Consider the following 26,577-nt stretch of genomic DNA (forward strand, 5'->3'; position numbering starts at 1 on the left):
TGGTTTGTCAAGGGAGACCGCTATGAGCACTCTTTGGAATACGGCTAGAAAAATGCGTGGCTGGAACCATACAAACGAAAGTGAGGAATACTCTGACCGTTGGATTTTTAACTTTGCAAGGAAGGTTTGCCCCGACACCGTTCCTGCACGAAACGTCGTACGCGACATTCCACTTCAAAGCGATTATGAGAATTTTTCGATGGTGGAATTCTCAATTGCCCTTCTCTCATGTAACAATTCAGCTCCGGGGTCGGACAAGATTAAATTCAACTTGTTGAAGAATCTTCCCGACTTGGCAAAACAGCGTTTGCTGAACTTGTTCAACAAGTTTCTGGAGCTGAATATTGTCCCGCATGACTGGAGACAAGTGAGAGTGATAGCCATACGGAAACCCAACAAGCCGGCTTGCGATCACAACTCGTATAGGCCGATTGCAATGTTATCCTGTATTCGTAAATTGATAGAGAAAATGATTCTACTTCGTTTGGACAAGTGGGTCGAAACGAACAATTTGCTGTCAAATACGCAGTTTGGCTTCCGCCGAGGTAAAGAGACGAACGATTGTCTCGCGCTGCTATCTTCTGAAATCCAAATCGCATTTGCTCGCAAAGAACAAATGGCTTCCGTTTTTCTCGATATCAAAGGGGCATTTGATTCAGTTTCCATGGAAATTCTCTCAGAGAAGCTTCATAATCGTGGACTTTCACCAATTCTTAACAATTTCCTGTACAATTTACTGTCAGAAAAGCACATGAATTTCTCTCATGGCAACTCGAAATCTTCTCGTTACAGTTTTATGGGCCTACCACAAGGCTCCTGCCTAAGCCCCCTCTTGTACAGTTTTTACGTCAATGATATGGATGATTGTCTAACTAGAGACTGCACGCTGAGACAACTTGCAGACGATGGAGTTATTTCCATCACGGGTACTAATCCCGTCGTTCTGCAAAAGTCGTTGCAAGATACCCTGAACAATCTGTTCACGTGGGCCCTCAAGCTGGGTATCGAATTCTCTACGGAGAAAACTGAAATGGTCGTTTTTTCTAGGAAGCACGAACCCGCCCAATTCCAGCTTCACCTATCCGGCAAAACGATCCAACACTCTATGTTTTTCAAATACCTGGGTGTATATTTTGATTCTAAGTGTACCTGGGGGAGACACATTGCGTATTTGAAACAGAAATGCCAGCAAAGAATCAATTTTCTCCAAACAATTACCGGAACATGGTGGGGTGCCCATCCAGGAGACCTCATTCAGTTGTACAAAACAACGATATTATCAGTGTTAGAATATGGCAGTTTTTGCTTCCGATCAGCTGCCAGGATTCATATTCTCAAGCTGGAGAGAATACAATATCGTTGCTTGCGTATAGCCATGGGGTGTTTGCATTCGACACATACGACGAGTCTCGAAGTTTTGGCAGGAGTACCCCCGCTTACTCTTCGGTTCACAGAATTATCCTACAGATTTCTCATCCGTTGCAAGATCATGAATCCATTGGTATTTGATAACTTCGAAAATCTACTCCAACTGACTCCTCAGTCAAGTTAAATATCTTTATACCATGAGTACCTTACACACGACGTGCACCCTTCACCAGGCATCTCCAACCAAGTTTGCTTCCCATACTTCTGCAATTCCTCTGTCATTTTTTATCTGTCCATGCGACAAAAAATCCATGGAATCCCAGATCACCTACGCTCCGATTCTATTCCGCCGATATTTTCGGCAGAATATGGGAAAGTTAGATCTGATAAAATGTTCTTTACTGACGGTTCATTCATAAACGGGTCCACTGGCTTCGGCATCTTCAATGAAAATTCCAGTGCCTCTTTCAAACTCAAAGATCCTTGTTCCGTGTATGTCGCTGAACTGGGTGCGATATATTACGCATTAGGGATCATTGAAACATTGCCCATCGACCACTATTTTATTTTTTCAGACAGTCTCAGCTCAATAGAGGCAATCCGCTCAATGAAAGTTGATAAACGCTCATCTTATTTCCTAACAAGAATAAGACAACTATTGAGTGTTTTGGTCGAAAAATTATTCAAGATTACCTTAGCATGGGTTCCCTCTCATTGCTCGATTCCGGGGAATGAGAAAGCGGACTCGCTAGCTAAGGTGGGCGCTTTAGAAGGCACACTTTTTGAAAGGCAAATTGCTTATAATGAATTTTTCCACATTCCTCGTCAGTATACGCTCGTAAGTTGGCAGCGCATGTGGAGTGGTGATGAGTTCGGTCGTTGGTTACACACGATTATCCCTAAGGTCTCGACGAGTGCATGGTTCAAGGGATTGAATGTAGGTCATGATTTCATTCGCGTGATATCTCGGCTTATGTCCAATCACTACAACCTAAACGCGCATCTCTATCGCATTGGGCTCGCAGCAAACAATCTTTGTGATTGTGGCGATGGCTACCACGACATCGAGCATGTTGTCTGGTCGTGTATCCGGTTCCATGCTGCTCGCTCTCAGCTCTCCAGAGCACTGAGAGCACAAGGCAGACAATCGGATATCCCCGTCCGGGATATCTCAGGTAGCCGGGATCCTGATCTTCTGCTTCATCTATACCTGTTCCTCAGAAACGCCGATGTCAACGTTTAATGATGTTTCCTTCGTTGTGTCCCCGTTTCATATCCCTCCTATCCGATCGATAAACTTTTACTTAGTCACGGCAATACATACACACACTCTTTACAGATGCACGGGCCGAAGGTTGTGCAGTCCACTGATTATTCAACAAGAGCCAAAGGTTGTACCGCTCATGACAACTCTACACGAGCTGATGATTGCGCCGGCTAGTGACCATTCTATCCTGGATTCCTCGAGTCGAGAAAGACGCACCACGCTAGATATGGGGTACAGACTAGGGGGCGTTGCTGATTAATGGTCAGCTGCGTCCCAATAGGAAGTATCCCGTGTCGGGCACACGTACAGAGCATCGAAGACTGCGACATACCAATTATGAGAACACTTGTAATACTAACCTCGAATCAACCGCGAGTAATCGGTTACATATTACTGACATAGTCTAAGCAAACATTGTCAAAATATTGAACTCCCGGCCCCGTTAGGCTGACGCCATATGAGCCTTAATAAAATATATATTTTGGATAAAAAAAAAAAAAAGTCAAAAAAATGTTTTTTGACAAAATTGAGGCCGTTTGAAAAACAAAATGCGGTTTAAAAGGTTTGTTTCTTACGTTACCCGATTTTTTTGAAAATAGTAAAATTTAAAAATTATTATTTTTTAGTGGTTCATGCGATATAGAGATGCCTGCAGATTGTATCCATATAAATTCCACAGTTTGAAAAAACTAGTTTCGAAAAACATGTTTGAAGTTCATTGTTATGGCCGTACTAGGTTAGATGCTGCATCACTAAAATGGCTATAACTCGGTAAGTAATAGGATTTTGGATAAGTCCTTTCTAGAGTATATTCTTGAGTGCCTAAAGTACGGAAATATGAAGAAAAATTTTGTTTTTTCAAATTTCTAGACTAGAATACTCCCTTAATTCATCTGAAAAATACGTTTTCTCGAGGTCTGCAAAGTAGGCCTCCGTGGCGGCGATACCTCCTCTTTCAACTCAAAATTATGGCCGGCGAGTGAGTTTTTCAAGTTTGGAAACAAAAAAAAAGTAACGCCGGGCCAAACTTTGAGAATACGGTGGATGGGGCAGCAGTTCGTAGTGCAATTCGACCAATTTGGCCGTGGCGACGGCGGAATTTCCATTTTTCTAAAATCCGCGGACACGTCCGCTTCCACACACGGTCAAAACAAAACTACGAGTCCGATTCGGCTGAAATTTTGACAGTAGCCGTTTACGAGAATGTACTACACAATAGGTAATCTCTCTTGCGATACTGACACCTTCGGGCGATGAGGTGATTATCGGACAGCCCTCGTATATGCAAAGCTACTATTTGTCGTGAGATTCAAATAATGGTTCTCACACAAAGATAATCAACAAATTTTGTACTTCGGTTATCTTTGGTTGCCTTTTTTACAAAAATGACTTTTTTTCAAAAATTTGAAAAACTTTTGAAGTAACCTATTTTTTATGATCGACATATCAAATTGAAGGCAATGAACCATTTTTTTTGGAAAAATATTACATTTGCAAAAAGATTGGATATTATTTTTATAATCATTGATCGTATTTGTTTTTTATAATTTTCATGGTCTCGGGGCCAACGGCGCTATATTTTTTTAATTTTTTCTTGAATGCTGATAGTTTTTTACATAACATATCCTAAAATCAGAGAGGTGTTTTTCCGTTTTAAAGTTATGATTTTTCAAAGGCTCATTGGCTTTAATTTTATACTAGCCGACCCGGCAAACTTCGTCCCGCCCGAAATTTGTTTTTCGTTATCACATTCACGTTTTCTTACTAAGCGCACGTTCAAGGATCCAATCGCAAAACTGTTCATCAATTGATCTTCTAATCTACCTTTTAAAATTACCTTTTACTATAAAACTCCTAGTACTTCTACCAAAACTCGTCATTTTAATATCAAATTATTTTCAGCCAAAATTCTCGTTCAAGATTTTTCAACCACTTGCAGATAACATATTTCTCCGTTACATGGAATAAATGTTTGATACAGAAAAATATGATAGAATAAAGACAGCCCTAAATCGGACAATTCGTTCCTGGAGTTTTGCTTTTATCATAAGATTCGGCGATCCATTTTATTTATATAGATATAAGAAGATATAGGAGTGCGTTTTATCACATTAAAATCCATTTCCACTTTCGAACAAAAATCAATTTCGTTGGCGTAAACAACAAATGGACGAACAATGCTTGTCACTTTGTAATTAAAGAACATATGGGAATTGAATTTTCAGAATTTTCCCATTTCCCTTCAGAGTTTTCCGAAAATTTTCAATTGTCATGTTTGGTTGAAATATGTATAATATTTCCATGAGACTCCCTCTCCATTCCAGAGGAGGAAGAGGTGTCATACCTTCATACATTTCGTGCCCATTTATTGTCCCTTATATTATTATTTTTCACTAGCTGACCCGGCAAACTTCGTCCTGCCCAAAATTTATTTTTCGTATTCACATTCAGGTTTTTTTCTAAGTGCACTTCATGGGTCCATTCGCAGAATTGTTCATTGATTGATCTTCTAATCTACCCTTTTAAATTACCTTTTACTATAAAATTCCTAGTACTTCTACCAAAACTCGTCATTATAATATCAGATTATTTTTCCGACACAATTCTCGTTTAAAATTTTTCAACCACTTGCAAATAACATGTTTATCCGTTAGATGGAATAAACGTTTGATACAGAAAATATGATAGAATAAAGACAGCCCTAAATCGGACAATTCCTTTCTCGAGTTTTGCTCTTATCAACACATTCGGTGATCCATTTTTATTTATATAGATTGAAGTGCGTATTATCAAACTATCAGCCCCCTCTCCTTAAGAGAGAGGGGAGAAGGGTTTATCTACCATAGGAACGTTTCGTGCCCCCTAGAACCTTCACATGGCGAATTCAGCTCCATTTGCTTGATTAGTTTTCGAGTTATGCAGAAATTTGTGATTCATTTGTATGGCGTGGGAGCTGCGGGGGTGGGGGTGGAGTGTCTAACCATCGTAAAATCATTTATTGCACCCTAAAACCTCCACATGCCAAATTTGGTTTCATTTGCTTGATTAATTCTCGAGTAATGCAGAAATTTGTGTTTCATTTGTATGGCAGCCCTCCCTAAGAGAAGGGGGTGGGATGTCTTACCACTATAGAAACATTTATCGCACCCTAAAACCTTCACATGCCAAATTTGGTTTCATTTGCTTAATTAATTCGATGGAGAATCTAACCACCATAGAAGCATTTGTTGCACCCTAAAACCTTCTCATGCCAAATTTGGGTTCGTTTGGTTGGTTAATTCTCGAGTTATGCTGAAATTGGTGTTTCATTTGTATGGCAGCCCCCCTTAGAGAGGGGGAGGTGCGTCTATCTACTATAGAAACATTTGTTGCATCCTAAAACCTCCACGCACCGAATTTGGTTCAGTTTGCTTGGTTATTTCTGGAGTTATACTGAAATTTGTATGGCAACAATCCGACCAACAACACATATTTTGCTAGTTGACAAAGTCATTCAGCCTCATCGCTGATGAAGATTTTGTGATGAAAATCATCGTTTTCTTCATGATTCGCCAGAGCCCAATCGGAGAAGTTTCGGCGCTTCATATGGTCAAATGGCTTTAGCTCAATTTGATCTTGTAAGGATATAGCCCAAGATCTTTTCGCAAAATACGCCACAGCGAGATTTGGGAGGTGCCATATTCTTGAGAGCGCCATGCAATTGACTGATTTGAGTCATTTCGAATGGGTTCATTTGCGGCTACGATATTTTCATTGCTTCATGTGGGCCGACTTCTCGTTGGCACGCGAACATCCAATGTAGACTCAAATTTGGTCACTAAACTATGCACAGCCATACCAGTTATGGCCGAAAATTGGAGCAGGCGCTATTGAAGCAATGCTTTAGCAATACACGAAATTCGGATTTTTCCGTTCTTGTCAAATTTTGACAATGTTTTCGAAAACACGCCGTTTTTTAACAAATCATTATTTTTGATGAACGTTAATGAGCTAAGAATGAAAGCTTTTGAGCCACCATCAGCTGCTATTTATCCGAAGAAAATCATGCTGTAGATATGTTGGGTTTGGGGAGAAATTCTGTGTCATGAGCTTCGACCAAGCAACCAGTCGACAGATTCCAACAAATACTGTTCGCAACAAGATGAATTAATGGCATTGTGAAATTCTCTTCCTACATAATAAATTCCAAGAGACGAAATGTCAATGAAATGGAAGTTTCAGATCAGCTTTCATTGATCGATTCCAGGAGCAGCGTAGATGCCAAAAATCGATTTCCATTTATATCCAATATCCCACAGAACAACCGAGTGACTCGCAATATCCTTGTTTGGAAGCCAGTAGATAAAAGATGAAATTGAATAAAATATCCCTCAGGAGCTGAGTATACATACAAATATAGCATCTGTGCAGTACGAGCACGGGGGTGTTGCCGTAAAGATTTTCCCAGGCACAATCCAATTGCGGTTTTGGAATGAACATACGATTCTCATATTCCACAGCTGACACAACGGAACCAGAGAATGGAGAACACCATTCATGATATTTTAAAAGTGCTGGTTTGTCTGGTTGAAGATTCGTTTCAACAACGCAAAACACATACTGCCGGTGTACCTCCTGTAGAATCAACAAAACAAACCCTGCAATAACGGAAACACGCCGAGACACCGAGGACCAAAACTATCAGCGACAATAAACCACAATAACAAACCCTCTCCACCGCAGGAGGAACTCTATAAAACGGGCACGTTCCGGCCGTCGGTCCAAATCCCAACCCAATATGTATACAATTCGAGGGCAGGAAAGGAAAATGAAAAATCATACCCTAATGCGATGTTTCCAGTCGTGGTATATGGGTTGCAATTTCACCCAGAAGTACCCACTTCAGTTCTCCTCCTGAGTCGCGATAAGACAACCATCTGAACAGGCTTTGCTGGATCGGCCCTCGAACACACAGATAATCCATTCTCGTCGAACCCCCGCCCGTGCCAACCGTGGAAGACGTCGCTAATCCGGAGGGACACTTTGTTCTGTTTTACTTTTTTACTTTTCATCCTCCCACGTTGAATATCACAGGCAGGCAGGCTGAACGAACAGAGAGGAAAAAAAAAAGGACGATACTTTTCCGTAGCAGAAGGCAAATGTTTTCGTGATGAGAAAACATTTTCGAGAGCTTTCATCGCAAGTAGGATTGCGCTTTTTGCATGGAAAAAAAAACAAACCTCCGGCCAATTTCGTTCGGTTGTATAATGAGGTAATTGTTCGGAACAAATGTTAGTCTAGAGTAGTATTCTACAGCCATTATTGGCTCGCCGCCAAATTATGAGTACGCCTTCGGTGGGTAATCTGAATATTGAAATTGATTGAAGAAAATGAGTTCAAGCCAAATGCAAGAAATACATAAGTTTTTATCGCAAAAAATTGTATTGAAATTAAATTTAAATGAATCCTACATCTTTACGGAAACTGAGGCAAGATAGTTTCCTTAAAGCAATCTTATTGGACTGACATCTTCTAAATAGGTAAGAACAAGAAAGGAATCGAAGAAAAACATCATACCTACATCCAATCTTCGTCGCTCAATACTCATATCCTGTTTGTGTGGAACGAGAGCTGGAAGCATTGAACCACTGTTATCCTGAAGAAGAAAGCTGCGCAATACGGAAACATATTTCCACTATAAAACATCACGAATACAATGGAAACCGTTTAAAATGATTTCAACTTTACTTGAGGGATTCCCATACCTCCAGGCGAAAAACATGTTTTCCCGAGTGTAGAGAGAAACATCCACGAAAGTCGTAATGGGAACATGAATCAATATCCCTGTATATATTCGGGGACTGATGAATAATAAATCTTGATTACGTTTCCTAGAATTTTTGCATCCATGAATTTTTTTTTTCAGAAAATTAGTTTTTTTTCAGACTATACACTCTGTCCAACTTCTATAAGACCCTGATTATATTCCGTTGCAACACAAACAGTTAGAATTTCAGCAAGATACATTCATACATTGTGAAATGCTTAGAATAAAGTATGTTTAACGTCAATTTCGTTCAAAACAGTTGTTTGTTTATTTATTGTGGTTAAATATGATAATTTCAGCTGTCCAGTTTCTATAAGACCATTTCTAAATTCATAGGTATGAAAACTTCAAAACGATCGGCTGTTTTACATGCCAATAAATGGCAGCCTTGCCAATTCGGCTAATAACATGGAAAATTCGTGTTGGCATACTATTTACCAAATTCTGTTTCGGATTTCTCGATATTTTTCCATGTTTCCGAAATTACGACCTTTAGCTCTTCAATCTTGGTGTACCGTTTTCCCTCAGTGTAGATTCTGCGTACAAGAATCCCCCTAAGATTTTCAACAGGATCCAAGTTTGGAGAGCGAGCCAGCCAGTCCCAAATAATATGTTTTTGGTCCTTAACACTAGATTGCCCAAAAAAGTCATTTTGACTGCTTTTAAATTTCAATTAGAAAAACAACTATGTATATAATGACGCATGTTTTTTAGAATATTGTGACTTTTCGTACAACATATAAACGCATTTATTCATAACTGCAAATACTTCCCTCTCCTTAACTTCCGGTACATACATATGTTTTATACCTATATTGCCCAAGAGCAGTCATTTGGACTGCTTGGGAATTTTAGATAATCAAATGACTCTCACTATTGAATTGAGTGAATTTCTTATATGAACACTTCGGCTTTGTATTGAAATGAATTTATTATTTTTCGATAACCATCACTTCTTCTTCTTTCTTCTTCTTCAATGGCACTAACGTTCCTAGAGGAACTTCGCCGTCTCAACGTAGTATTACTTGCGTCATTTTTATTTGTACTTAGTTGAGATTTCTATGACAAATAACACGCCTTGAATGCATTCTGAGTGGCAAGCTCTAGAATACGCGTGATCACAGTGCAAGTCGGAGGAAATTTCTTTGACGAAAAATTCCCCCGACCAGAACGGGAATCGAACCCGAACACCCGGCATGTTAGTTATGACGCTAACCACTCGACCACGGGTGCACCAAAACCATCACATGATCTTAAATTCTTAAACTTCTTAAATGGCACTAACGTTCCTAGAGGAACTTCGCCGTCTCAACGTAGTATTGCTTGCGTCATTTTGACGTGGGACTACGTCTAACTGGAGTATATGGGGGTAAAATGAAAACCTAAACACAGAGCATGCAGGAAGAAATGGAAGATTTCGAATGCTTATAACTCGAACATTTATTAATAGATCGGAAAGATGTTTGCATCATTTGATAGGGAATATTTCTACGCGTCTATCAGAATTAATAAAATGTTATTTGAGATGACATAAACATGAGATAAACAATTGAATAACTGTAAAATGTCGAGCGTTATCTAAACGCTCTAACTTCCAAGTTTTGATTGGCCCGATTTACGATTTCTTCAACACAGACTGTGGGAAACCGCTTTGCAAATATACATGCAAGAAGGGGCAATCTTTGTCCTCACCGAGCTATTTTCCCTAACACGGACTTCAAATTTAATGTGCAACCCGCTTTGCCAATACACACAAGTCGGGGATATTTTTGTTCCCACCGAAATGTGTTTCCCCTGGATTTCAAAATCCGCTTTGCAAATATATGCAAACTGCGAGTACTTTTGTACTTGCTTGTCTTTGTGCAGACCGGAATATGTTTCCCTGAAACGTACTTCTAAACTGAGAAGCCTGGAAAAATCGTCATTTCAGATACTAGAGGTAAATGAACTTTCGCGGTTCGAGAACTACGTAAGCATGAGAGATCAATAATTTCAGAGGGAAATGTAAAATACAATGATCGTCTGAAAATTCTTCCGTTCACGTATTTTGGTAGTCTTAGGCATCATATCGAACGTAAAAGGACCGTCATCAAATTTACTTGTAACGAGGAACAAAATCTATTACAATGCATAAATTTATCTTACATGGCAACTATTCAAACTTTTTACTTACAAAGCAAATATGTTGAATTCAATTGAATTCGCAAATTGTTTCATTCAATCGATAATTTAATCAAAACAATGCAAATGCTTACTAAGACAACGGTAGCCCCACGTCAACCATGTGGTTATATCATAGATATAACCCACCCATTTTATTTACTAATACTTAGTTGAGATTTCTATGCCAAATGACACGCCTTGAATGCATTCTGTGTGGCAAGCTCTAGAATACGCGTGACCACAGTGCAAGTCGGAGGAAACTACTTTTGACGAAAAATTCCCCCGACCAGAACGGGAATCAAACCTGAACACCCGGCATGATAATGTGAGACGTTAACCACTCGGCCACGGGAGCACGTTAATGATAATATACAAGTAAATCATAAATCGTAAACTTGGGAGTATACTTGATAAGTTTCAATTTCTGTAAAGCTAAAGTAGTACTTGTTGTTCGAATCTCTATGCAGCGATTCGCGTGCTAGCAAGTTGTTTATTTTATGTCTTTTGACTCATAAATTCAGGAAATGAATATGAAATACAATTGAAAAAATCTAAAAAAAACATAAATGAAAAATATTCCGATATAGAATCAGATGCAACAAATTCTGAACCACCATCTGAAGATGAAGCGGATTATATTCAAAGTGAAACAATTGATACTGTAGATAATGATGAATAGTCGATTGCCAATGATGAACATGAAAGTTTCATCAATATGCTCATAAAAAGATGTAGGATACTAAGTAGTACAGACTCTGAAACAGAAACATCTGAAAACACCTTCGAGAGGACCGAAACCGATGGTGTGGTCAAAATTTGACGGAGGTAATATTCCTGGAAGGCTACCATCTACTTTCAAGGGTGTGAAAGGGTCGTCAGGCTGCGCAAGAAAGAACACTATGTCAGATAATATTATCAGTGTATTCTCATTGATATTAGATAACAATATTATCAAACACATCAGAAAGTGCACAACAGAAGAAGGTTGCTCCATTTTGAGGAACGATTGGACAACAGTAATACCAGAAATACATGCATATATTGGGGTTTTGTATGATGCTCGTAGAACTTACAAGCTAAAAAAAATTAAACTGGTTTATTTCTACTTACCAAAGCGGGATCCCATGCTTTTAGAAAAAATGTGGCCGCAGGAGAGTTCTAGCAAATACTACGATTTATTCGCTTTGACAAAATAACTAATAAATGACAAAATCTATATATATAAAAATGGATTTCTGTCTGTCTGTCTGTCTGTCTGATTCTTACGGACTCGAAAACTACTGAACCGATCTGCATGAAAATTGGGATGTAGGAGTTTTTGGGGCCGGGGAAGGTTTTCGAGATAGTTTGAGACACCTCCCCCCTCCTCAAGGAGAGCTGCCATACAAATTAAACACAAATTTCTGCATTACTCGAAAATTCTTCATGCAAATGAAATCAAATTAGGCATATTGAGGTTTTAGGGTACAATGAATGTTTCTATGGTGGTTAGACTCTCCACCCCCCTCTCTTAGGGGGGGCTGCCATACAAATGAAACACAAATTTGTACATCACTCGAGAATTATTCAAGCAAATGAAACCAAATTAGGCATATTGAGGTTTTAGGGTGCAATAAATGTTTCTATGATGGTTAGACTCTCCACACGCCCCCCCTACCCTTCTCTAAGGGGGGGCTGGCATACAAATGGAACACAAATTTCTGCATTACTCGAGAATTATTCAAGCAAATGAAACCATATTTGGCATATTGAGGTTTTAGGGTGCAATAAATATTTCTATGGTGGTTAGACTCTCCACCCGCCCTCTCTAAGGGGGGTCTGCCATACAAATGAAACACAAATTTCTGCATTACTCGAGAATTAATCAAGCAAATGAAACCAAATTTGGCATGTAAAGGTTGTAGGGTACGATAAAAGTTTCTATGGTGGTTAGACTCTTCATCCCCCTCTTTAATAGGGGCCGCCATACAAATGAAACGCAAATTTCTGCTTTACTCGAGAATTAATCAAGCAAATGAAACCAAATTTGACATATTGAGGTTTTAGGGTGCGATAAATGTTTCTATGGTGATTAGACTCTCCACCCCCCTCTCTTTTGGGGGGGGGGGTTTGCTGCCATACAAATGGAACACAAATTTCTGCATTACTCGAGAATTATTCAAGCAAATGAAACCATAAAGGGTGTGTCACATCAAATTGCATCACGGAAAAAACGCTGTAGAAATTTAATTTTTATGAATTATATCTTCAGCTTTCGCTTATAATCAGATAAGAGTGTATAGATCACGTTGGCCATGCTTCACTGTCAATTTTTCGTAAATTTGGAAAAATGTCGTCGAACGAAAAAGAGCGTCGTGAATTAATTCTGCGCACGCATTTCGAGAATCCGGAGTTGTCACATCGGGACATCGGTAAGATGCTGGGAATCGTCCAATCCACGGTCAGCAGAGTACTAAAACGATACTTCGAGAACCTAACCATCGGTGAAGAACGGAAAAAATGGATGCTCTGTCAGTGAAAAAGATCACAAGCGCGTAGTTAAGCAGTTTAGACGTGATCCGAGAAGTTCGGTCCGGGATGTCGCCAATAAGCTGAATTTGTCAAGTTCATTCGTCCAGCGGACCAAGCAGCGGGAGGGCCTGCGTACATACAAGGTTCAGAAGGCTCCTAACCGCGACGAAAGGCAAAACATGGTGGGGAAGACGCGAGCCCGGAAGCTGTACACCGAAATGCTGACGAAGCCGCATTGCCTGGTAATGGACGACGAAACCTACGTCAAAGCGGACTTTCGTCAGCTGCCGGGCCTGTTGTCCTTCTCCGCAGAGGACAAATTCAGCGTTCCGGAGGAGATTCGCAAGCAGAAACTATCCAAGTTTGCCAAAAAGTACATGATGTGGCAAGCGATCTGCTCTTGCGGATAGCGGAGCGCCCCCTTCGTGATGACCGGCACGGTAAACGGGCAGGTTTACCTTAAGGAGTGCCTACAGAAGCGCTTACTACCACTATTGAAGCAGCACGAGGGCCCGACCATCTTCTGGCCGGATCTCGCATCGTGCCACTATTCAAAGGACGTGTTGGAGTGGTACGAAGCCAACGGGGCCACCTTCGTGCCAAAGGAAATGAACCCGCCCAACGCGCCGGAGCTTCGCCCAATAGAGAAATATTGGGCGATTATGAAGCAGGCCCTCCGGAAGAACCCAAAAGTTGTCAAATCGGTGGCGGACTTCAAGAGAAAATGGATTTCTGTTCAAAAAAACTACAACCTGACGTTGTACAGAACCTTATGGACGGGGTAAAGAGGAAGGTGCGAGCATACGGGCTTGGGCTCGAAATATGAATAAAAAGAAAATGCCAAAAGTTGTTTAATAGTTTTTATTTTACTGTCTAAAATTTTCAAAAGGATCGGTCTACTGGGCGAATTTCTACAGCGTTTTTTCCGTGATGCAATTTGATGTGACACACCCTTTATTAGGCATATTGAGATTTTAGGGTGCAATAAATATTTCTATGGTGGTTAGCTCTCCACCCCCTCTTTAAGAGGAGACATCTTTACGGAAACTGAGGCAAGATAGTTTCCTTAAAGCAATCTTATTGGACTGACATCTTCTAAATAGGTAAGAACAAGAAAGGAATCGAAGAAAAACATCATACCTACATCCAATCTTCGTCGTTCAATACTCATATCCTGTTTGTGTGGAACGAGAGCTGGAAGCGTTGAACCACTGTTATCCTGAAGAAGAAAGCTGCGCAATACGGAAACATATTTCCACTATAAAACATCACGAATACAATGGAAACCGTTTAAAATGATTTCAACTTTACTTGAGGGATTCCCATACCTCCAGGCGAAAAACATGTTTTCTCGAGCGTAGAGAGAAAAATCCACGAAAGTCGTAATGGGAACATGAATCAATATCCCTGTATATATTCGGGGACTGATGAATAATAAATCTTGATTATGTTTCCTAGAATTTTTGCATTCATGTATTTTTTTCAGAAAATTATTTTTTTTTCAGACTATACACTCTATCCAACTTCTATAAGACCCTGATTATATTCCGTTGCAACACAAACAGTTAGAATTTCAGCAAGATACATTCATAGATTGTGAAATGCTTAGAATAAAGTATGTTTAACGTCAATTTCGTTCAAAACAGTTGTTTGTTTATCCCCCTCTTTAAGAGGAGACTGCCATACAAATGAAACACAAATTTCTGCATTACTCGAGAATTAATCAAGCAAATGAAATCAAATTAGACATATTGAGGTTTTAGGGTACAAAGAATGTGTCTATGGTGGTTAGACTCTCCACCCCCTCTCTTAGGGGGGGCTGTCATACAAATGAAACACAATTTTTTGCATTACTCGAGAATTAATCAAGCAAATGAAACCAAATTTGGCATGTGAAGGTTTTAGGGTACGATAAATGTTTCTATGGTGGTTAGACTCTTCATCCCCCTCTTTAATGGGGGGCTGCCATACAAATGAAACGCAAATTTCTGCATTACTCGAGAATTAATCAAGCAAATGAAACCAAATTTGACATATTGAGGTTTTAGGGTGCGTTAATTGTTTCTATGGTGGTTAGACTCTCCACCCCCCTCTCTTTGGGGGGGGCTGCCATACAAATGGAACACAAATTTCTGCATTACTCGAGAATTATTCAAGCAAATGAAACCATATTAGGCATATTGAGGTTTTAGGGTGCAATAAATATTTCTATGGTGGTTAGACTCTCCACCCCTCTTTAAGAGGGGGCTGCCATACAAATGAAACACAAATTTCTGCATTACTCGATAATTAATCAAGCAAATGAAACCAAATTTTGCATGTGAAGGTTTTAGGGTGCAATAAATGTTTCTATGATGGTTAGACTCTCCACCCCCCTTTCTAAGGGGTGGCTGCCATACAAATGAAACACTAACTTCTGCATTACTTAATGCAACTTAATGGTGTGACACCCCTTCCTGCTCTGGAATGGAGGGGGGGGGGATCCCGTAGAAATATTACACATATTTCAACCAACAATTTCCCAACCAAACATGACAATTGGAAATTTTCGGAAAACTCTGAAGGGAAAAGGGAAAATTCGGAAAATTAAATTCCCATATGTTCTACAATTACATAGTGACAAGTGCTGTTAGTCAATTTCATGTTTGCGCTAGCGAAATTGATCTTTGTTCGAAACTGGAAATGGATTTTAATGTGATGAAGCGCACTCCTATATCTTCTTCTATCTTTACCCAAAAAAAAAGGATTGCCGGATGTGTTGATAAGAGCAGAACTCGAGGAAGGAATTGTCCGATTTAGGACTGTCTTTATTCTATCATATTCTCTGTATAAAACATTTATTCCATGTAACGGAGAAACATGTTATTTGCAAGTGGTTGAAAAATCCTGAACGAGAATTGTGTCTGAAAATAATCTGATATAATGATGGGTTCTGTTAGATGTTGATTCTTCTCCTGGTTCGTTGGTTGGAAATAAAAGGCAGGATACAATTTTCCACAAAGGTCTTGAATTCGTATATTTCTTCTTGAATTGACTGGACGGAAAACCAATCTAGACCGTTTTCTTGAAACTCTTTTACTAGAATAATAAGTAACTATGCAACTGTGTTGCTACGAAAAAATATCACCTACTATGATGTCAGTTTTCAACTCGTATTAATGATGCGTATTATAAAGGTCCGCGTAGAATTAAATCTAACATGCTACATTACCGGCATCCTTGAACTAGCTTCAATAATTAAATTTTATAATAAAATATAGATGCTTTTTACTTCAAATTCAAAATCTCTGGAAGCACTGAAGTCCTCGTTGATTGTTGATCCATCTGTCGCCGTCTTCACTGTTACTACTCGAACGACACCGTCCGAACCTGGATGCAATCCGATGATTCTCGCCAATGGCCAACAGATTGGTGGTAGGTTGTCCTCGCGTAGCAGCGGCTTCCCATAATCCTCCAAAGTTGGGAGCGCGAGGTGGAATAAATTTCCATAAATTTCTCCCAAAACTTCTGTAACTGTATATTCAAGTTGTCCGACGCTGTCGCCAAACAGCAATTAACCACGTTACTTCGCGCATCAGAAACCTTCCCTGTAACGATTCAACCGAATGCTGAATTAATTAGCATAGGCAGCTCCGGTCCCAACGTCATCGGTTTCATCTCTTTCTCGTACAACATTCGATAAAAGTGTTCTACTCCAATGAGAAGATCGATCTGACTACTAACGTTGAAATTCGGATCAGCCAACTGAATACCATTTGGAATCTTCCAATGTGCCACCGGTATGTGTGCCGATGGCAGTTCCGACGTAACCTTTTGGAGAACCAGAAATTCCATCCTCATTGAAAAATCCTATACCCTTGAACTGATAGTACTGGTTACCAAGAATCTCGCTCGTGTTACCAGAATCTCGTCTAATACCACTAATCGGTATGAAATGTTCGAAAATGTTCGAGAAAAAGTTGGACAGCCACTCACCTGTGGCCCGAGCGATTCAGGCCTTGTATAATTTTTCTAACTATTATAAACTACTGTTGGCTTTCGTATTAAAATCTTTGAATTTTCAACGTTGATGAGTCCTTCCGATGGTCGTGCTCCCGTGGCCGAGTGGTTAGCGTCATAATTAACATGCCGGGTGTTCAGGTTCGATTCCCGTTCTGGTAGGGGGAATTTTTCGTCAAAGAAATTTCCTCCGACTTGCACTGTGATCACGCGTATTCTAGAGCTTGCCACTCAGAATGCATTCAAGGCGTGTTATTTGGCATAGAAATCTCAACTAAGTACTAATAAAAAATGACGCAAGTAATACTACATTGAGACGGCGAAGTTCCTCTAGGAACGTTAGTGCCATTGAAGAAGAAGAAGAGTCCTCCGATGTTTCTGGAACCGTGAAAAAACTTCACCCATTGCCCTGACAACAGCCAATCCGTTTTCATGAGATTTCCCCCGATGAGCCAATCCTTCCGCAGAATATTTTTCTTCAGACTTCAATAGTTCTTTTCCAACCGCTGATCATGGTCTCGGCACCATAAAATGTTGATTCTTCTCCTGGTTCGTTGGTTGAAAATAAAAGGCAGGATACAATTTTCCACTAAGGTCTTGAATTCATATATTTCTTCTTGAATTGACTGGACGGAAAACCAAACTAGACCGTTCTCTTGAAACTCTTTTACTAGAATAATAAGTAACTATGCAACTATGTTGCTACGAGAAAATATCACCTACTATGATGTCAGTTTTCAACTCGTATTAATGATGCGTATTATAAAGGTCCGCGTAGAATTAAATCTAACATGCTACAGTTAGAAATACTAGGCATTTTATAGTAAAAGGTAAATTCAACGGTATTTCAGCGATTGAACCCATGAACTTGCTCATAGTAAGAAAACGTGAATGTTTGAAGGTATTGATAACAAATAACAAATTTTGGGCGGGACGAAATTGCCGGGTCAGCTAGTAACTAATAAAGTAGACGCCTACAAACAAATGAATTCGCCTCGGTTTCTGAAATTTGTGACATCTGCATTGAAAATAGTCATGCTTGCTACCGACTAAAATAGAACAATTGATGAACCATTATTTCCGTCATAGGCCAGGTGCAGGTTTACAATGTATATGCCAAATAAACCGGAAAGAGTTCTTGTTCCAATTCGCAGAACAGTTTTTTACTGAATACAAAGCAGTAAAACAGAAAAAAATCATGTGAATATGAAGACGCACAAAGATTAACTGCAAAATTATCAGATATAAACCATTCTAACAAACGCTAAATTTGTCAAATACGACTTTGCTGCAACAAAAATTCACATGATAATGATAAAAAAAAATCTCAAAAGTATGCTTGCAGAATATTTACACATAAAAAGATTCCCACTTTCCTTTGTAAAAAAATGTACTAATAATCTATATATATAAAATTCTCGTGTCACGATGTTCGTGGTCGAACTCCTCCGAAACGGCTCGACCGATTTTCATGAAGTTATGCACTGAAAACTTGGAATGAGAATAGGACGTTAACTATACGTGATACCGCTAGGGCACCGATTACCGTATGTTTAATACCAATTAGAGTGGCCCTATGCAGAAAAAATTCTAAATAATGTTTTTTTTGTATTTTTTTCCCTTAAATTTGGCATAAAAATACATATAACCTCAAAGGTTCACCCCCATTACTTATTTTCAATCACGATTTTTGTAATTTGGTATATACAATATACAACTAATCGACCCGTCGTTAGTTTTTCAGAGAAAACGAATTTATTTACGTTACTAAATGACAGATAGCGCTACACTCGCTTCATAAAACTTTCATTCACACATGTGCTAATAACTTAAATTAGGCTAAAACCATGCAAATTCCCGGCAAGCTGGAAATTTTTTTGAATAAACATAATGAATTATTGAAATTCTTCAAATCATAAATGCTCGAATCGCAAAGTAACAATCACGTTAATGTCATCATGAAACAAGTGCTGGAGAACACGTGTTCAAATTCAATGTGTATGTTGTTGAAAGCATTGGTGGGATCATGGTAGACGACTGCACAGCGACGCGAGAAATTGTGATTCGAAGAAGAAACAATAATCTGGAGTTCATCGTTGACACACACCGTTCAAGCGACGCTCTCCATCTTCTTCTTCAATGGCACTAACGTTCCTAATGTTCCTAACGTTCACCATCTCAACGTAGAATTACTTGCGAACGATAGAGAAGAAGAGAGCAAACGATTGCGATTCTAGACAATCAAAAATGGTGTGAGGAAAAATACACTCACCTGCGAGACGCTATCATGAGCAACGCCAATACAGCCTTTGCTATTGTCAGGCATAAACGCATGCATTTTCATGATATTACAGCCCGTGTGTTCGAACAAAACATAAATGAAATGAAGACTGATGAAGCGCTCCGCGCGGTTTGGGCACTTTCTTTTCTTGAAAAATAAAACACACCTTTTCCCTTACTGCAGGAGACACGACCGTTCCGCTCTAAAAAACTAAAACTTTCAAGCTATGAATCGCACGATCCGCAAACAAGGAACGTGCGAGGAGAGATATGTTTGTTTATTCGAGATCGACCTTTTCTAGACCCTATCACAAAAAATTAGATAAACAGAACCCGTCTGAATTTGAGGTCGTTGCACTGAGCTTCATTACAAAATTACACGAATTCGGTTCCACACCTCGCTGGATTTACTCGGTTGGATGGCAAAAGCGAGGATTATGAGGTATGCACATTTTTAATTTGGGTAGCCGACAAAATACGCCCTACGAAAATCGATAGTGTAATCTCCTAAAACATTCCAGATACGTCTACTGATGAACTTCGATCTGATGAAATTCGATCGAGTCAAAATTACCCGAATCGATTGCAATATCGCATTCTGTCATGCGTTCGACTTAAATCCTAAAGACCACAAACCTTGAAACGCAATGTGATAAAGACGTCATTGAGCTTCGTGTTCCATTTCTGTGAAGCGAAAATTGTTATGAATTTTCGAGTGAAATAAACACGCTTTCAAAACGAAAATTATAAATGAAAATTGGCTCATTGCCATATTCGCCTTAACTGAACAAAACATTCAATGCTCAAATCAATGATGAGTTCTGTAGTTCGATGAAAATTTTGTTCATTTAATTTGTCTACTTTACGACAAAAATATGTTCCTCACGCAGAACATCTCGGGTTCAGCCTCTTCTTTCATATTCATTATTTATTATCAATTTTCTAATTGAATATTGTGTTTAGTATACTAAACAATTTCTAAATGTTTGTCAATAAAAATGAGACAATTTATCAAAACAATTCTTCCCTTACAGCCACTTATGTAACAACGGAGGGCGGAGTGCATTTGCACCATTTTATTTGGTATCATAAAATTTTACTAATCAATTTTCTTCCTCCTCTGATACCATTTGCATTTGCATCATTTTAATAGTAATAGTAATAGTAATAGTAATAGTAATAGTAATAGTAATAGTAATAGTAATAGTAATAGTAATAGTAATAGTAATAGTAATAGTAATAGTAATAGTAATAGTAATAGTAATAGTAATAGTAATAGTAATAGTAATAGTAATAGTAATAGTAATAGTAATAGTAATAGTAATAGTAATAGTAATAGTAATAGTAATAGTAATAGTAATAGTAATAGTAATAGTAATAGTAATAGTAATAGTAATAGTAATAGTAATAGTAATAGTAATAGTAATAGTAATAGTAATAGTAATAGTAATAGTAATAGTAATAGTAATAGTAATAGTAATAGTAATAGTAATAGTAATAGTAATAGTAATAATGATAGTAATAGTAATAATGATAGTAATAGTAATAATAAGTAATTATTAGTAATAACAATCCCTGCCAGTAACACCGGCTGAGTGTATCCTATGGCTTACCTTCCCTACTAACACACTCCTAAATTCCCGAGACATTTATGAGAGGTCGTAGAGTTCTCTGCATCTCTCTAAAGTAAATATTGAACTAACATTCCTTCCCTTTCCTTAGCAGTTGCAAGGACGTGGCCAGGACAATTCTTAACTGTTGGAGAGAGCATGCCTTCATCTAAGAGATATTACCAATCATCAGCAACGGATGGAGGCTAGTTTTCAACTTAACAGTTCTGAATTCGTACCACCTACGATATTGTGCAACTTGCTCAATGCTAATGCTAATGCTAATGCTTTACGACAAAAATATGTTCCTATTTTCACTTTACATTCAACGTTCGAGAGAACAAACATGTCAGTTTCGTTAATGAAATACATCGAATTAACAAAAGGAATGGCTTGAGTTTTTTAATTTTTTGTAGGTGGTCATCGACTTGGCGCTCTATTCCTCGGCATGTCAAACACAAGTATGAACACATAAGTCACAAACGTTTAACGTATGTGTAGATCGTTAAAACATTTAAACACACTTACAATACATTAGTTATTTTTTATCTAGCAATCAACATAAAGGGTGTGTCACATCAAATTGCATCACGGAAAAAACGCTGTAGAAATTCAATGTTTAGGAATTATATCTTCAGCTTTCGCTTATAATCAGATAAGAGTGTATAGATCACGTTGGCCATGCTTCACTGTCAATTTTTCGTAAATTTGGAAAAATGTCGTCGAACGAAAAAGAGCGTCGTGAATTAATCCTGTGCACTCAGTTCGAGAATCCGGAGTTGTCACATCGGGACATCGGTAAGATGCTGGGAATTGTCCAATCCACGGTCAGCAGAGTACTAAAACGATACTTCGTGAACCCAACCATCGACCGGAAGGCTCCGTCAGTGAAAAAGATCACAAGCGCGTAGTTAAGCAGTTTAGACGTGATCCGAGAAGTCCAAGTTTGCCAAAAAGTACATTGTGTGGCAAGCGATCTGCTCTTGCGGAAAGCGGAGCGCCCCCTTCGTGATGACCGGCACGGTAAACGGGCAGGTTTACCTTAAGGAGTGCCTACAGAAGCGCTTCCTACCACTATTGAAGCAGCACGAAGGCCCGACCATCTTCTGGCCGGATCTCGCTTCGTGCCACTATTCAAAGGACGTGTTGGAGTGGTACGAAGCCAACGGGGTCACCTTCGTGCCAAAGGAAATGAACCCGCCCAACGCGCCGGAGCTTCGCCCAATAGAGAAATATTGGGCGATTATGAAGCAGGCCCTCCGGAAGAACCCAAAAGTTGTCAAATCGGAGGCGGACTTCAAGAGAAAATGGATTTCTGTTCAAAAAAACTACAAGCTGACGTTGTACAGAACCTTATGGACGGGGTAAAGAGGAAGGTGCGAGCATACGGGCTTGGGCTCGAAGTATGAATAAAAAGAAAATGCCAAAAGTTGTTTAATAGTTTTTATTTTACTGTCTAAAATTTTCAAAAGGATCGGTCTACTGGGCGAATTTCTACAACGTTTTTTCCGTGATGCAATTTGATGTGACACACCCTTTATTCACTAGAATTAATTTTTATGGCAGAACAACGTTTGCCAGGTCAGCTAGTAATGTATAATTTTTTCCCAGATGAAATTTTATTTTCATTGTTGATATTTACTAATGACATGTCATATAACTGTAAACAATATAAAAAGTATTGAAAATTAATTTAAAACCAATTTCTCTACATATTATTTATTCTTTCTCAAAGCAGTCATTTTGACTGCTTTTTGGCAATCTATATACCTATAAAGTTTCAGTCTCTCTAGTGAATAGTAGCAATGTTTTGCTGGAATATTAATCTTTTGTGGCGAACAACAACTTTTTCATGTTTTTCTTCGAAAAATTGCTATTAATGTTTGATTCGTAACATATTTATGTATAAATTATCGCGATTTACATGCGCTGCTAACTTTTTTCTATTTGGAAACATGTCATGAACATGCCAAACGCGAAAATTTACACACAAAAATGATACGAGTGAAACATTATTTTTTCAGGAGTCTCCATACAAAAATGCCTTATATTCCAGAAACCATAAAAAATAGAAAGTTGACGTCTTCGACGAAATATTATATTTTAATGAGATCTAAAATTTTGTCGAATAGACTATATCGCTAACTTGACTTTCAACAAAATTAGGATTAATTGTATTTTTTCCGAAGAAAACATGAAAAAGTAGTTGTTAGAAAAACTTTTTCCCTGTAAAAGTGCCCATCTTACGATTTATGAACGACTTGTTGGAAAATGTAAGGTGTATTCATATAATTTTTTTGTGAATTTTAAGAAAATACGTTTTTGAGAAAAATGATTTTTAAATTTTAAAATATTTTCTCTTCAGCGAATTTTTTTCTAAAACCAAATATAAAAATTTCAACAATTTTCTACATTTTATCCTTTGGTCAGAATTTTGAAGATATTATGGTTTTTGAGTTACAATTATTAAAAAATCAAGATTTTTTTATCCTTTCAAAAAGTAGTCTAATTCTTTATTGAATATATCAAGTTACAAAGTTGCTTAAAAGACCCATGTGTTCACACCCCAACGTTTCCCTGATATCTGAGATGGTGCTGCCATCGGCTAGTCAAGTTGGCATGAAATTGGTCAAAACAGAACCAGGGTTTTTTGAAAGCGTAATAGTTTTTCAAGAAAGACTAGCTCTTTGGCTTCAATTTGAAATGATGATCATCAGAATTTTTCGGATCACTCTAAAATGGAAATGGGCACCCTAATGAGAAAAATAAAAAAATACGGGTCTAGTATTTTGCGATAAGGAACAAAACTACCACTTTTCATGAAAATTTGAGAACCACTATATCGGTTTGGTATGGAATGGCTGTATATTGGAACAACATTTTTTCGGAAAAAAGAAATACACAAAGTTCGAGGACATTTTGAGCAATTTTTGGTTTTAGCAGATCCTCTTTTCAAGGAATTGCTGATTGTATAAAAGGGCAATGCATAGATCACATTCGTGTTTCGATTGGAATGTATCGATTTTTAAATATGTTTATCCTCATATAAAACATTAATTCGATTTAGAAATAAAAACTATTTGCTTAATTAATGAATCACTATTCGAAAAAATGCCATTCGAATATCAAAACATTAATGAATAATTAACAACTCGAGGAGAGCAGTCATCGCATGATTGAGCAGGTCATGGCCCATACCTAGCAAGCGAATGAATCATACGAAGAACTACAGAATTCCATTCAACACACAAAAAAACGCTGAACATAAAATGATACACACCACCAGCAGAACTCAACTATTTTAATGGTCAGTTATATAACCTTGTGGCACCACTCTGCCCCCAAGTCCTTGCGCAATAAAATTGATTCTACAGTTTATCCGTACATCATCCCCGAAAGGAATAGAACGCCATGCTCTATATGGAAAATTCACCCGATAGAGATGCAGGCAGCAGATCGATCGCTCTGCATAGAAAGAAAAGGCTATAATTCTATAACTTTTTTAAAAAAATTACAATATATCCGCCGTTTTCGACAGTTATGTACGCAATATCCTAGAGAAATGCGTAAATTACCAAACTTTGACTTAACATTACCCTCCCATTTCAGCATTAAAAGATTGAACTGGGTGGTATCCCACTGAAGAAAAATTCTACTCAAACATATTGCTTGAGAATATAGACTTACCTTCGTGGGCGGGTCCTTGAATCGGGGCACGATAACACTAATGATCCCTAAGAATAAGAATCACTGATATGTCTTCGCCTGAGCTTTACACTTTTCACCCAGCTATTTCACAAATTTCACCACAGTAGGAAAAACCGTCCTGATTCGTGTGGGAAAACACTGCAAGGGGGGCACTGTTGGGAAAATTCGATTTTTCTTTCTCCCCTCGCTCACTGACACTGACTACGACCGATCTCTTGTTTTGCTTTTGCACAACAAGCAGCTGTCAGCCGAATGTAAACAACAGATTTATTTATGCTGTGAGTTTGGGATTGTTTTCGCTTCAAGCAAAACACAAATAACCAAACAAAGAAGACGATTCATGGCAGCTCTGCACACTTATTCTATTGCAAACGAATGTTAAAACTTTTTATTCCCATTATCAGATGTTTTTTCCCTGTAAGGTGTAAACCACTGCGCCATTACTTTGAACTATTGTGGTATACCTAAACTGACCAGACGTCCCGCGTTACGCGGAACAGTTCCGCATTTCAACAAAACATCCCGCGTAAAATTCCGTCCCGCAAAACGTCCTGCATTTGGCAAAATAAACGAAAATCTCCCTATATTGATATCGATATTTCAATATCACAATTTGATCATGTTGATTTTCTTAAATGGATGAACCTCAAAAAAAACATTTATTTGGCAGACTGTTCAAGGGCGCTTCTAATGCATCCAAAGATTAATACGTTGAGCTGGTTTCATCGCACCGACATTGGGCGTTGAATTCTAGCATCAATACGTCTTGTCTTTCATTATGAGAACGAAAAAAAACTTTCACTTCTTTCGCCGGAAAGAAGTTTTTCACCAGCACCTCAAACTACTCCTTCTGGGTGATTGCCTGCTGCTTAGATACGGTCGGTCTCGTCTGACGCTTCCGCATAAAAATGTCCATTTTAGCCAGATTCTTATCCACCGTTTGGCCGGTTGCTTAGATCTCCCGGCTTAAGGAGTGACAAAGAGATGATATTGTAAATACCAGATCGACTATATCTGGCGGACACAAAGTGCCTAAGGATGTCCAACTCCTTCGCTGTGGGGCGTATGGAAAAATAATCAAGTTGCTTGACAATGCTGCTGCTGTGAATCAACCGCCTTGAATCATTTTTGTTGTAGACATAATAAACGTCAGATTTAACGAAAATTTGTTTTGATAAATTATCTTTTATCGCCATCCAAAATTAGTCCATTTTTTTTAATGCATAGATTAACATTAAAATCGATGAAAAATTAATTGGAATTTTCGAGTATTCCATTCAGTAATTTGAAGAAAATTGTAGAATTTGAATCGAGCTTGCCAGGCGTGAATGCTCTGATTGAGCGATTGATTTGCCGGCGGAAACAAAATCTAAGCCAAGTGCCGATACTCAGAGAGAAATAATACTGATCAGTTTAGACTCGCTAAACTATGGTTTATGTTCACATAACGTATAAACATAACGTTTTGTTTTTTGTGTCCCGCGTTAGACCTCTGACCGTCTGGTCACTTTACTTAATGCCGTCTACTCGAATATACTCTTCAAAATCAGAATCCGAATTGGATTACGATTCCAATAATACAAAAGCAAAAGCAGCAGGTTTTCCATTTTCATAGTCTTTATTTTTAGATTTTCCAAAACAATACTCGGAACTTGACAGTTCAGTATAGTTGTATTGGTGATCCGAGTGCCAACGCGTGAAACATCTCAGTGCGAAACTAACAGCTTTCGGGGTGAACTAGTGCGACACTGAGTGCGAAACTGAGTGACTAAAAAAACGTTTTGACAGCAGTTAGTGCGGCACTGGGGTTGAAACTGAACAAAAACGAATTCGCTATGAGGATGTATACAGTGGTTTGGTTGTAT

General features: G+C 38.5%; 1 protein-coding gene across 2 annotated transcripts in view; it reads right to left on the reverse strand.

Annotated features, from left to right (window-relative positions):
• LOC129769292 (kinesin-like protein unc-104) overlaps positions 1 to 24,929 on the reverse strand; it is a 202,933-nt gene extending 178,004 nt beyond the window's left edge. For both annotated transcript variants that reach the window (XM_055771432.1, XM_055771431.1), the window contains exon 1: positions 24,692 to 24,929. The gene's annotated coding sequence lies outside the window, so the exon portion shown is untranslated. The remainder of the gene's footprint in view (positions 1 to 24,691) is intronic.
• Between the last annotated feature and the right edge of the window lie 1,648 nt (positions 24,930 to 26,577).

Source organism: Toxorhynchites rutilus, chromosome 2 (genome assembly GCF_029784135.1).
Source record: "Toxorhynchites rutilus septentrionalis strain SRP chromosome 2, ASM2978413v1, whole genome shotgun sequence".
Taxonomy (NCBI): domain Eukaryota; kingdom Metazoa; phylum Arthropoda; class Insecta; order Diptera; family Culicidae; genus Toxorhynchites; species Toxorhynchites rutilus.